Below are 15,411 nucleotides of genomic sequence, written 5' to 3'. Positions count from 1 at the left end.
TGGAACCTGTTGCTCACTCATAGCTGTACTGACGAATTGACTGAGTCAAACAGCTCACCAAGCGTTTTACCCACTCCTAATACGCTACATTACAAGAACCTACATTGTGAGAGTGCTTGCGATTGGCTAAGAAAAGTATTTGTAAAATTCCGGTTTATATTTGATCCACCCTCGTAATATTTGGCTCAAAAAGGGTGTTCTGTATCCAGAGACATAATGATTCGTCATTGCAATACAGGACAAGGTTGTCAACACCAGGAATTATCGCAAACACGTGTTACATGAATAAGTGGTTGATCGGTGCCGATTATGTGGAGATCTCAACGAATCCATCGATCACATTATTGATGGCTGTCGCATAATAGCTCAGAGAGAATATACACACAGACATAATGATTTAGCGGGCATTATACATCGTACATCAACAAATTGCCCCAAGTCTAGGAATCTTAAAAGAATGGATGCCCTTCTATAGATACATTCCAATGCCTGTATCAGAAAGCGAAGATTACATCTTATATTGGGATGTTACTATCCAAACGGATTGTTACATCCGTGTAAATAGAACTGACAGCGTGATGCGAAAAAAAAAGATGAAGAGTATACATCAACGAAATTGCTTGCCCGCTTAACCGAAATTTGCATTCAAGCTATACAACCAAGATCCACAAGTATTGCGAGTTAAGGCATGAAGTAAATACCATATGGAGCAATGTGAAACATGCACCTACTCATCCTATTGTGATTTCGGCTACAGGCAATGAGCACGAAAGATGCACCGAGCATCTTGAACACTTAGGAGTCAGTAGGGTATTGGCAGCAGCTCAAAAGGCGGTTTTATTAAACACCTGTCGTACTGTAAGAAACTTTCTTGATCATCAGCAAGCGAGCGTCTAAAAACCAACGGAGTGGCAGATGGTAGCTATAAGAAAGCATCCAGAGGTGACTGTTGTCCCCTCCAACGCTCGCGGCCGCTCGTTATTGTATACCTACAACATCATCGCAAGAGGTTTCAACCATAGTATTTAATTATTTCAATTAGGTCATAACATTCTAATCTCATCAGTCACTTGACTTAGTCCGTGGCTATGATGCATAACCGGATTTACCCGAGTAAAAGTTTGATAAATAATAAATCTATGTAAAATAATGTACAATTCCCGTACTTCGAATGAATATTCGTGCATGTTTAACGCAGTACTGATTGACACCGAAAATACTTATTCCACGCTTACCGAATTTTAATTATTAAAATGTTAAAAGATCATTTTTCTCTTCAAAAACGTAATTTTTACCTGTTTTGACTTTAAAAATTATATTTTTAGGCATCAGCATGAAGCGCAAGACCGTTATTTGCCGCCGCCGGCGGCGTAGACACCATCAACAATCTAAGGAATCGGCATAATTATTCCGAGTTGCAGTACAATAATACAACAGAATTTGGTATTATGTACGTATAACGGGGTATTTTTCTTATATAATAATCAGTTACTGTAGTATTATCGCTTATTAGTAAAAATAAAATCACAATTAGACCCATACCCCGATTCTGTGCCTTAAGTTTAAAAGGATATTGCTGTAAATAATAGCAAAATTTTATTATTATATTCACCAATAGAATTAAGGATAACGGCCAAGCATAAGAGCGGAGTGCAGATAATTCTCATCATTTTAATGTAACAATGTGATGAAACAATCTTAACTAATGAATGTTTAATATTACATTCTCCGAGAACTTTTCAAAAATTAAAATTTTGTGAATAATGAAAATAATTCCAAATGGTGAGGCGATGACCCGGGTGAACCAGGTCGAGCACAAGGTAGTTTAATACGGATTCTATGAGAACTTTTAAAAAATGTAAATTTGGTGAATAATGAAAACAAATTAAAATGATCAGTCGACACCCCGGGTGCACCAGGTCGCGCCGCAGGTAATTTAGCACGTATTCTACAAGAACTTTTTTAAAATTTTGATTGTTCCAATAACCAAAATTACTGAAAATTGTGAGTCAACGATCCGGGTACATAAGATCGCGCACCATGTAGTACAATACGTATTCTATGAGAAGTTTAAACAAATTCTAAGTTTTTAATAATGAAAAAAAGTTCAAATGGTTAGTCGACAACCCGGGTGCACCAGGTTGCGCCCTAGGTCTACTTTAATTTTTAGTTATTTAGGCTGTTGGAATAATATAAATTTTGAAAAAGTTCTCGTGGAGTTTGTGCCAAACTATTTGAGCTGTGACCTGGTTCACCCGGGTCGCCGACACACCATTTATAATTGTTTTTATCATTCATTAAATTTAAATTGTCAAAAAGTTCTCGTAGAATACGTATTATACTCTCTGGTGCTCGACCTGGTGCACCCGGATCGTGGACTTACAATTTTTAGTCATTTTAGCTGTTGAGACAATCTAAACGTTGAAAAAGTTCTCGTAGAATACGTACTAAGATACGCGACCTGGTGCACCCGGGTCGTCGAATCGCCATCAGGAATTGTTTTCATTATTGACGAAATTTACATTTTTTTAAAGTTCTCGTAGAAAACGTTTTAAACTACCTTGTGTTCGACCTGGAGCACCTGGATCCTCGACACACAATTTTGAGTAATTTTGGCTGTTGAAACAATCTAAATTTTCAGAAAGTTCTCGTAGAATACATGCTAAGATACCTGGGGCGCGACCTGGTGCACCCGAGTCGTCGACTCACCATTTGGCATTGTTTTTATTATTTACCAAATTTAAATTCTTCAAAAGTTAGGCAAACCTAATATTCTCATTTTTAACGCAGGCTTATTTTATCTGACACTCACATGTTCTGAAAAATATTCATTTGTGATTAGCGTGTCCTAAGCATGGGAAACGGACAGGAGCAAGGGTTGCGCCATGCTGCCATTCAGCCGTGAACCATGCTTCAGCCAGATATTTCCAAGTGTGTTACCATGCTTGAGCCATGCAAACTTTTTTCACGGGGGTAGTTATTAAAATTTTAAGATTTTTGTCTACTGAATGGAGAAAAGTTGTCTGCAAGATTATTTTAAATGTTTCAATAAAGAGTCAAGCTCTACGCGATTCGCGAATAATAAATTTAATAGATTATTACAAAATGGTTCATTTATGCTTATCGACTCCAGCAGTTATTGATATATGCAAAAACTACGGAATCCGCAAAGAGAGTACATTATTTTAAAACCGGGAGAAATCAGGACTTTTTTAAAGATAAGACCTGTGAATTCTTTGAAATTTTTCTATAGCACCCATTTTGGGGCTGACAGTGGGTTGGGCAAACCTTTTAGCGCCCGCTTCGCTTTTATTTGTTCACGCCTGAGTGACAACCTCTGATCCCGCGCAACCCTCGCAGCACCTCTTACACCTACCTGCGACGCGTCATCAATTCTCAGAAGGGCTATAGAAGGGAGGGCATTGAAGGGTCTCACTGCATTTAAAAACACATTTTTGTAGCTATTCATATTTGTCTTGCAAAAAATATAAAATTATGAACTACGATGTAAAAAATCCAAAATCGTGAGACGAAAGCAAAACTATATTCCAAACTAATTGAACTTTCTTGAAATTAGGATTTTATTTTACTAATTTGTTTTACTTATAGATACATTTTAGTAATAATAAACGTTCTTAATCGTCGAGCTGACACGAAAGAGCAAGACCTGTTTTAATCCAGTGCCCCACTTCTATATTGCTATCGAGCAATATCGACATGACATAGTTAGAAGAATGTTTTGTAGTTTTTAGGATTCAAAATCGAGCAGAAGATATGTACAATGGACATTCATATTGCGTTTTGATTTCAATATCAGCCAACTCTGTTGGTTTCAATGAATACAAAGGTATTTCATCCCAAAGAACTTTTAAAATACTTTCCATTTTTAGAATGTACACTATACTATGTTGGTCAAAAAATCAATTGGAAAATATTTTTCTTCGAATATTCATGCTCGTCTCTCAGATTTAGTCGAATCAAGATAACACTCGTAAACGTATTCTAATACCGATCTGACTGGCACTCTGGGTTGCTACAAGTTTCGCAACCTTTGCCAAATCTCCGAAACGTTTTCAAGATCGTTTTCCTTTAAAAGCGTAATAATTATTATGAATCAGTCTCTTTCCTATCAGGAAGATCAAGTAATCTCCAATTTAAGCTGGTACTAGATTTCCTTGGTGTTCATTTTTCAATAAACTTAAATAATATTCATTAAAGGCAGTCCAAGGTTCAGAATCTAAAGTTACACCAACTCCCAGACCATGACTATCAGGAATGAACCTTGGATCCAAGATACAATAAAGACCTTTCTAATCTTTCACAGTATCTTCAATTGCGTCATTCATGTATATTTCTACAATATTCGAAGTCAACATGAGTTGATTGATCTGACAAGCTGTTACTGGAAGATGACATTTTTTACAAACGAATTCCAGACACGGATCCATCAGGCACTCAAAAATTTGATCTCGGACCTTTTCGTTGTCTTCTATCCAAACTGGATTAACTAAATTAATTCAGGATTTTGCGCATGGCCCTCATTTCAAAACATGGAGTTCTATATAAGTCATTAACATCTTAATACTGTGGCTGATTTGGCTTAAAAAAGATCCATGCCTTCGAAGATGGTAGCTATTAGGTTTGTCATTTGCATAACTTTATAAGTTGTCAGAGACAATTTTGTAATGCCATCTACACCCCTCTTCAAGTTCTTGAACCAAATAGTATCCACTGGTCCATCGTAGATTAGCCACTTTCTGCCAGATGCCTTTGGGGCACAGAAACAAAGAAATACCACAGGAAAATCACCATCTGTCCATTTAGAAGAAACTGGATCAAATTCAACATAAAACTGACCCATTGTGATCACTCTTGGATTCACAGTAGAAGATTTTAATGTAGAAGTTTATTTTAATGTAGTAATAATTAATTTTAATGTAGTAGAAGATGTTAATAATCTTTTTCCTGTACAAGTTGCAACTTTACAGTTAAAGTGAAATTTCATTGTATGTGCCTGTCTAAAGAAGGGATGTGGAGAATAGCCCTAATTCGGTACTGTGGACAGATCCAGCATCCTCACGTTTTTCAGAGATTTCGTATGTATTGACTTAACCATTTTTTCGTATCAAAAGTTGGTAGCCATAAAAGTATTTGACGCTGAAAATCGTCACTTTAGTATGAACAAAATATTATTTTCTTCTATTATTGTAAAGTAGCTACAGGTTTGTAAATATTTTGAAAAGTCCACTTGATTAAGTGGGGTGGTTTCTGTCTCTTGTGTGATATCGCAGGGTCTTGAGTCGGCACTAAATAAATGGTCCTGAGTAGGCACGTCTAATTTGTTGCTGTTGCTGTTATTCGTGTGTTATTTTATTGTGTTTGAATTTCAAAACACTCCTATACTGTTGATTTTTTTTAGTTTGATTGTTGTTTGACTGCATGTTACTTGTCTCCGGTAGGTTTGGTTTTATTTTATGCATTTTGTTATCGACTTTTCGCTGATTCAATTTTCTTGTAGTCTTAAGGCGCAATTTCAAAAGAAAAAAAATATTTATACTCTTGCGCTTCGAAGCGAATTGGGGGCTCTGTACCAGGGGATGCCGCATTGGGAGCTCCGAGCGAGGGGATGCCGGCCTAGAACCACCATTTTCAGAAATAGCAAAAATCAAATTGTTTGCTTTGCGCTGCATTGCCATTGCTAAAATCACTCCACACTGCTTGCAACGAGCTAGAATTGTATAGAAAGGATCTTGGTACCTCACCAAAAACATCAAAGTGCCATTAAACTCTGTCTACTCTCTGTATTTGAGAAAAACTCTTACTGTGCCGATTTTGGACCACTATTCCCTGATGATGTTTTAAAAATCTCGCAATGATTGTTCTGAAAAATTTGATTGTCTTTTTGTTACTTGAAGTAGTTTTATGTCTTATACATGGAATTTTCAAAAATTAAATGTATAGATAATCCCTCGTAAGGAAATTCTGGGCTTGTCAGGTTAAAAATATTCAATAAAATAGATCCCTGTTCCCTGTTCCAGCTGGACCTTCTGTGGCTCCGTTCAACGCAGAGCCGAGGCTCCGATTAATGTTGGATAGCATCTGGAAATAAAAGTATGTAATAATATTTTTAACCAGCCTGCCTGTCTTTTTATGAAAGTAGAGTGTGCGCAAACTAGCCTTTTTCCGGATGATGACGAATCGGGCGCAAAAACTACTTTGCGCCCACTTTCTCAGTCTGCGAGCTAAATAATAAATAAATAATTCATCAATATTTTTAACTAGCTGTATGCTATTGAATGCTTAAAGACAGTGGAAATAAGAAGATTTTTCACAAAAATACTGGAATAAATTCTTGTAAATAAAGCAAGTATGGATATTATATTAAATTTAGTTTGTAGTTCACATAACAGGCGCGTGAAAATGTTTGTTTTTTGCGGGGAGGAGGTTATTCTTAGCATGAGCAATCTTTAAGATGTAGGCGAGAAAAAGAGAGAGCTCAAGGCTCTTTTAATTAATTTAATTTCTGAAATTTTGTACATTTATAGTATTTTTAATAATTATTGGTAATTTGTTCAATTTCCGTATATTTGAGATGTTCCAAAATTTACAAAAACCCCAAGCTCACTTATTCTAAGCCTACAAAATAATAACTCATAGAAAAACAAATTCTACGTTTACAAAGCCTAATACTACAAGGCTACAAAAAATATTCTTCAAGTACAATAATCATTCGATACTCGTATCCTTTGTTTGGGGCTCTGAATTCCAAGTTTTATTCATAAGATAGTGACCTTTAATTGTGTACCGAATAAAACCTTAACCTGTTTTTACATTTTTCTATTTATTAAGGAAACTTCAACTTGCTTCGAAATTTTGTCGTATTTTTTTTCTTTAATTGCTCCTTAGCGACGCATATATGAATCTGATGAAATTAACATTTAATTCATAGTATCTTCATTAGTTTATTCTCTTTTACTCATTCTACTGTGAGATGCGAGGCTTGTCGAAATATTTTGTCCTTTGATTCTTGTGCTTCTTCTAAAAGCCAACTGCAAATGTGCATCCAAATGTTCCATTATATCAAATCCACGTAAAAGTACTTTATGGACTGTAGGTGGCATTTTCTACTATGGGTATTTAGCAAGACAGGTTCAGCTTCATCTACTTCCATAATTTCTTCTAGTTTATCTGCATGACTAAAATAAGTGCGGCTAACATATCCAATATCTGTTATTTCTGCCTTTAGTTTCACTGCATCAACTATTAAATGTACAGTGAACCCTGAAGTGAGTGCCGGTTTCGGGGCTGACCTTGGATCTAACTCCCCAGACAAAGGTCCATTTCGATTGTAAATTTAATCCACCTATGTAAAAAAGGAAATCTAAATTTGTAAAATTCTTTTTTTCATGAAATCAATAGTATACTTGATATATTATTTACATACTTAGGTTCACCTCTACAAATGTTGCAGCAAATAGAATAATTTTGATCCATCAAGTGATCGCCCAATTTTCCATCAATCATGCTACATTCCAAAACAAATCTAACACAGATAGTTGCATTGTGAAAATTTTGAACAGTATAGCTATTCCTTTTGAAGTATTGCTTCATAAAATTTATGAAGTGAAACAAGGTGCGGGAACTAGTCATGCAATATTGAAATCGGAATATCGGAAATATCGGTATTTTGACATTGATATTCGATTTCCTAATATCGATAGTAAACCATCAATATATCTTATATATCGATATTAATGTCCGATTATCGATTATCTACTGCTGCTATAGTGCTATTGTTTTCAAATTGAAACGTGAATTATGTGAAGTTTTGTGATCATATTGATATCATATTGATTGTGATATTTAACCTCCACTTAACTAATTATACACGTGAGTTTCAACAAGTTTTTCAATCATTATAAAATGTTATTAATCACAAGATGAGTTAATATTAATTTATAGAACAAAAGTAAGATAAACCTCGTACTGAGTTTACATAACCTCAAACTGGTTCTTTGCATTATTCAGTTGAAATTTTGAATCTGGTTGATTTGCTTGAAACTTTATATTTCATAGGTACGCTAATTTTGACTGGAAAAATTGTAATTCGAAAAGTTAAATGACAATATAAATCATTATAATTTGAATAATATTAAGTAATATAAAATAAATCATCAATAATATAAATAAATGCTTTGAAAATTTACTGTTGATTAGTTGTTTATCGAAAAGCATATGTCAACAGTTATTAGCAAAACATTTTCCAAAATTGATAAAATATCGGTATGATCGCAAATTTTAATCTTTTATAAATTGAACAGTTTAAATATTCCTGGTTTAAAAATATAAATCTATGCTACACACAAAAAATTTAAATCAAACTTATTTGAAATGGCCCAGCATCTAATGGTAAAAAATTTGTAATATTCAAAGTAAGTTGATCGATTTTTTCTTAAACATTTGTGAAATGTAAACAAATCTTATTTTAAAGCTAAATAATTATTTTTGAACTTTAATCTTAAAAGGTCCATGAATAAGTTTTAGATCTTTCTGAAGCAAGCGTTTTAAAAAAATTATTAAAGCTGTTATAAAGTTGTGGTTGCCACACGTAATAATCTATCACCTTTTGTGATTAGCCCTTAGTTTTCATTTCAGTTTTTATGTAGAAGTTCTGCAAATAGTTATTTATATTTGTTCTGGTTAGAGGTAAAATTATAAGTATTTAAGAGGTTATGTTTCGAAGGGGAAAAATTTTAGTTACCATGTTTAAATTTAAAAGAAGATTGCTTATGGTGTAGAATTGTTTCAATAAACACAAAAATTGGATGAAAATAAGTTCGTCTCATAATATTTAAAAATAACATATTAATTATAATGAGAGCATGATGAGATTACATCCTACTCATATAAGAATGCCTCAAAAAGTGACTGTCAACAATATCGACTAATCTATCATACAATTATTGAGAAGGAAAGGTGCCAATTTTAAAACAGATCTTATTATATAATAACAGATGACGTGCTAAAGTTATTAAAAAACTAAAAACAAGCAAGATAATTTTAGTGAATGAATATAACAGTAATTTCAATAAAAAATAAGAAAATTAATTAATAGAAAAATTGTCATAATTTCAGAGAAAAAATTCTAAAATTTCAGCAAAAACTTTTTTTTGTCGGATTACTTTATTTCTGTAAAACTTCAATATCATCCCATAGGAAGAAAAAAATGAACATGAAAACTATCGTTAAGGACATTATCATAATGTAGTATAACACTGTCTCGATGTTCTTTTTGTCTAATGTGCAAGGATTTTTTTGTTTATCCAATGTAACGTTTTCCATCATTATAAGTAAAACAGTAAGCCATATTCGATTTTTTTAGGGTTTCTTTTAGATCCTTACATAGTTTAATCATTTTATCAGGTTTAGATTTTATACTCAAAGTAGTGCTGATTTTATAAATTTCCAAACCCTTTTGATATTAGTAAGTAGATTTGATAAGAATCAAAACAATCCTTTTTTCAACAGCTGATGTGTATAAGAGTAAGATTTGTTTGTGCCGGTCTTACGGTCTTCATTATTTAAAAGAATAAAAATAAATGATTGGAAAGTTCTTTTATTAAAATTCTGTCTTTCTGACGTTTTGGCTACCACTGCGTGCCTTTTACAAAGAATCTAAATAAATAATATATAAATAACGATCATGTTCATGTAAATTTTAAAAAAATAATAATTAAATTAAATTAAAATGTAAAGAAAAACATAATAGAAAAGCCTCATAAGAATTGTAGAGGCTTTTTTAAATGAAAAACTACATCGTGATTGACGGAAATCTTTAGGATGTTTTTGGACAACGACGAGCATATAGCTTAGTAGACAAGAGACATACATTAAGGTGGTAAATTCACGAATACAGAGTAAAGGCGTCATTTTAAAGAAACCTCGAATAAGGAAAGCGCGCCAAAGTAACTGCAATTTTCACTTGGTTTTGTTTATTTTATAATACTTTCATATATTTTGTTGACATTCATGATTTCTGTCTGTAAGCTAATCGAAATATTGTGGTATTTTTTTATAAAAATGAATTTTATTATGCGTCTTTTATATATATATTTCTTCCCTAGCAAGAATTTTAATATTGTGAAAATCAAAATGAAAATAATGGCATTGTAGATTTCATGAATTCGCTCTAAAATAATATTAATTATCAAAGGAAGCGGATAATTATTTTGAACTATAGTAATTTTAATTTGATCCAAACTTGCCATCCTGAAGCTAATATCACTAAATTTTATACATCTATCGATTAAACCTTTTATTAGGCCGCCCTTTGATAATATAAAAGATGGGAATTAAAATTAAGGTATCTGCCAGACCATGACGCTTTTTTAAACCAATTGGTAATTAACTTACCTTCAGTTGTTTTTATAATTTGCAAATGAAGATAATTTATTGAATTATTATTTTCAAGTTTAGATGTAAGCTGTATCATAACATCATCCACATGCCTTTTATATAAAATAGGTTTGAAATTCAATTTTTTTAAAGCTCTTGCTTCAACATCTTCTAAAACCAAATTTGAAACTATAGGAGACAATGGTGAACCTCTAGGCCAACCATTTAATTGTTTATAATATTTTCCATTAAAAGAGAAAACCATGTTATTAAAAACAGTTTTAATAGCGACTAAAAATTCTATTTTTTATTTTAGTTACATTTTTAGTTTGTATTCGTTTTTCTTTGATACAGTCTAATGCTAGATCGAATGGAATGTTATCAAACATTGAAGCTACTTCCAAAGAGACTAGGGAATGTGTTGAGGGAACTTGAATTTTTTTAAAGCGTCCTTTAACTCTTACCTTTTTTTAACAAATGATTCTATGTTACCTAATACTGGTTTTAAAACATTAGAAATATATTTGGCTAAGTTATCAGTAGGATAACCAATTGTGGAAACAGTTAATCTCTATTCAAATTCTGGTTTATGCACTTTTGGTAGAGAATACGCTTTAGCTACAGTGTTATTATGCTTTTTTAATTTATATGCCGTTTGTTCATTTATTAACCTTTTTTTCTCCCATCGAATAGCTTTATAATTATATTTTTCTTTTGTTGATGGAACAAGACTAGTTTTTATCTTTTTATACAAATTATCATTTAAAGCATGTTTTCCACAGACTTATTATAATTTTCTCTATTAACTGCTACCATTATTTTCCCTTTATCTGCATTAAAAAAAAAACAAATCTTTATTAGCCTTTGAAAATTAAAAACAAGTTCAAAAGATTTTTCAATGTTCTTGAAGTTATTATTTCTATTATGGTTTGGATTAGTTGAGTAACTGCTTTTCTGATGATAAGTTTCTTATCTTCATGCTCTACATTTTTTAAACAATTTTCTATACTGATAAAAGGAGATATTTCGGATTTCACTCGTGTAAAAAAATACGAATTGTTTTCCGACGTTTCGTGAACATTGCAGTTCACATCTTCAGGGCTGACCTGAAACTGAGGTATCAGGTCATGTTGTTCTTAGGTATACTCTCTACGATGCGTGCGATTGTCCAGAGCGCCCCACCGTGGGGACTGGTCGAACTTGATTGGCCAATCTAGTCTTTTTTTAGAAATCCGGGAGAACGGAAGGCCAAATCGGATTGGTATTACATGCATTGTCCCTATTTATGTTATTAGGGTGCTTTAAGATTTCGATTGCTTCTTTATGATTTCTTGGAAATTTGATTGTGTGTTATTGCAATGATTGTTGTTTCATCAAATAAAATGTTATGTTCTGTTTCGATATGATGTTCAGCTAGTGCTGATTGCGTGAAATGTTTTGCGTTGACTTTACTTTCATGTTCCTTAATACGTTGGCTCACGGCTCTCCCGGTTTCTCCAATATAGACTTTGCCACAAGAACAAGGGATTTTATATACTCGTGGATCACTGAGGGGTGCCTTTTTATGTTTAGGGTTATTTAGTAAATGTCCTATTTTAGCAGGTGGTTTAAATATGGTTTGAATGTTGTGTTTGTTGAGAATTATTCCTATTTGTTCCGTGACACCTTGGATGTAGGGTAGGGTGGTGGTCATTTTTCTCTCTCTTTCTTTCGTAGGTTGTGTTGACTTGCTTTTTTGAATGTGTTTTCTTATTGCTATATCAATTTGTTTGTTTGGGTAATCGTTCTGTATAAGGATTTGTTTAACATTTTTTAAATCCTTTTGTAAGTTATCTTTGTCTTTTATGGAGACAGCTCTGTATTCAAGAGAGTTGATGACCGATTGTTTTTGAGATGGGTGATGGTGGGAGGAGGCACGTAGGTATCTGTTTGTATGCGTGGGTTTTCTGTAAACTTCATGTTTTAATATGTTATCAGAGTTTTGTAAACTAATACGTCCAAGAAAGGCAATTTTCCGTTTATTTCTATTTCCATGGTGAATTGGATATTAGGATGTAAATTGATTGATAAAATTGAAAAACTTTTTTAGTTCATCTGATTCATGTCGCCAGATGACAAATGTGTCATCAACGTAACGGAACCAGAATTCTTGTTTAAGTTTGGCTTCGTTGAATATTTTAGTTTCTAGATGTTCCATAAAGACATTGGCTATTACAGGTGAGATTGGGGATTCCATTTCTGCCCCTGAGGTTTGTTCGTAGAATTGGTTATTGAACGAGAAGTAAGTATTATTGAGATAGTGTTCTATTAAAGGTACGAGCTCGGAAGGGAAGTTCGTGAAAGTTTTAATAATATCAGTTGTATCCGAGATTGGTACTTTCGTAAAAAGAGATACCATGTCGAAACTCACTATGATGTCTTGGGGTTGAATGTGAATCTGTTGTATCTTTTTAATAAAGTCAAATTAGTTTTGGACGAGAGTGATGGAGTTTCCTTTAAAAGTATTTAGTTTAGCAGAGAGGAAACGTGCTAGGTTGTAAGTTGGTGAATTTATTGCGCTGACGATCGGTTTGAGTGCGGACTGATCGAACTGAAACATTTCATGCAATCAGCACTAGCTGAACATCATAATGAAACAGGACATAACATTTTATTTGATGAAACAACAGTCATTGCAAAAACATACAACAAATTTAAAAGAAAACATAGAGAAGCTATCGAAATTTTAAAACACCCTAATAACATCAATAGGGACAATGGATATAATACCAATCCGATTTGGCTTTCCGTTCTCCCGGATTTTTTAAAAAAGACTTGATTAGCCAATCAAGTTGGACCAGTCCCCACGGTGGGGGGTTCTGGCCAATCACAGGCATCGTAGAGAGTATACCTAAGAACAACATGACCTGGTACCTCAGTTTAAGGACAGCCCTGAAGATGTGAACCTTAAGGTATTAAAAAGACAGGAATGTATCAACAAGTTCAATTTAATGCAGAACAGGTGTTTAACATAGACAGATCCATGCAGAGAATTCAAATTAACCCTTTAACGTTACATGGACACTTTTCTTCGAGCTTATTTTTCATCATGAAAAAGCTGAGGGAAAAATTCTTGAGATACCTTACCTGCTATTTTTGAGGTCACTCTTTCCAATGGGGTCATCCAAATTGTATGATAGTTGCATTTTTAAACATTTTTTGCGAAACAAAGTGAAAAAACGCAAAATTTTTAGTCTTTTTTTCCAATCCAGATCTTGACCGTCTTATCTTTATATTTTTTTATTACAAATCATGCGAATCGCATCCATGATTGTTATGCTTTCGAACTGTGTGCTTGTTTTTTTCACGACTGTGGTTTATATTTGCAAAAACGTGGCCAAAGCAATAACAAATTTTTGCAAACTTTGAAGTACACCAAATCTTTGATTAGAGCGTGCTCTTTACAATGAACTTGCAAGATATACATGGTTTTCGACATTTTTTTGGGGCTGGTTACAAATTTGTTATTATTTTTGCAAAATTGATTTATTTAAACAATTTGTTTACACAAATTTTTCAACAAAACGAATTTTTGCAAAATTGCAATCAGAATTGTAATCTACGAAAAAATACTTTTAAAACTTGTATAATAGATATCCATTGTTTAAATAATTATACAAAATTAATAACAAAAAACGAAATATTCTACTTTTATATTTAATATGCGTGTTACACATGGTTTCTAAGTTTTTTGCGGTCAGTGATCACGAATTTCATATTATTTTATGCAAAAAATCTTTTTTTAAACAATTTATTTTGAAAAATTTTGAAAAATAAATCAAAATTTTTCGAAATCGTTGTCACAATTGTAATTCACGCAAAGAACTACAGAAAATACCTATCGGCTACCATTTTAACTTGACCATGTAATTTCCTGAGACATAAATAAATAGGTCCAGGAAAAAATAAGATTATAGATTCCTAGAATCATTTCAGTAGAAGGATTTTATGTTATATTCTACGACATCTCATTCTCGATATTTGTGCCGCGTAACCAAAAATAATTTTATAAAATAATTTATACTGAAAAAGAGTGAGAACATTGTATTCCAAAAGCATATTTCTGCAAAAATACAATTGGATAATACCGTACCTTTAAAAAACTTTCCATCTTGAGTTCTGCAGTCTGGCATCAACCTCGAAAAAATTCAATTTTTTAAAAAAATTGTTTAAATAAAGTGTATAAAAAAAAGATTTTTCGCATAAAATAATATGAAATTTGTGATCACTGAACGCAAAAACTTTGGAAGCTATGTATAACATGCATATTAAATGAAAAAGTAGAATATTTCGTTTTTTGTTATTAATTTTGTATAATTATTTAAACAATGGATATCGATTACACATGTTTTGTACGTATTTTTTCGTAGATTAAAATTATGATTGCAATTTTGCAACCATTCGATTTTTTTGAAAAACTTGTTTAAAGAAATTGTTTAAATAAATCACTTTTGCAACAATAATAACAAATTCGTAATCAGCATCCAAAAAATGTCGAATGCCATTTATATATTGCATGTTAAGTGTAAAGAGCACGCTCTAATCAAAGTTTTGGGGTACTTCATGATTTACAAACATTTGTTACTGCTTCGGCCAAGTTTTTGAAAATATAAACCACAGTAGTAAAAAAAAATAAGCACATATTTCAAAAATAGAAAAATCATGGATGCGACTAGCATGATTTATATTCGAAAAATATAATGATAAGATGGTCAAAATCTGGATTGAAAAAAGATATGACTAAAAATGTTGCGTTTTTAACTTTGTTTAGCAAAAAAAATTTTAAAATGCAACTTTCATACAATTTGGACAAAAATTTGTCTAGAATTGTATATCTCATTGAATGTAATTGTCGTGGAAAAGTTTATATATGTGAAATACGAGGGTGGATTGATAAGTTTCCGGCCTGACCAAGAAAAACAACGTTTTTAAGATTTTTTTTTTTTATTTCTCAACATAATCTCCTCCAAGGCTGAT

Source organism: Belonocnema kinseyi, chromosome 2 (assembly GCF_010883055.1).
Source record: "Belonocnema kinseyi isolate 2016_QV_RU_SX_M_011 chromosome 2, B_treatae_v1, whole genome shotgun sequence".
In the NCBI taxonomy this organism is placed as follows: Eukaryota; Metazoa; Arthropoda; class Insecta; order Hymenoptera; family Cynipidae; genus Belonocnema; species Belonocnema kinseyi.
This window is presented reverse-complemented; position numbering follows the sequence as displayed.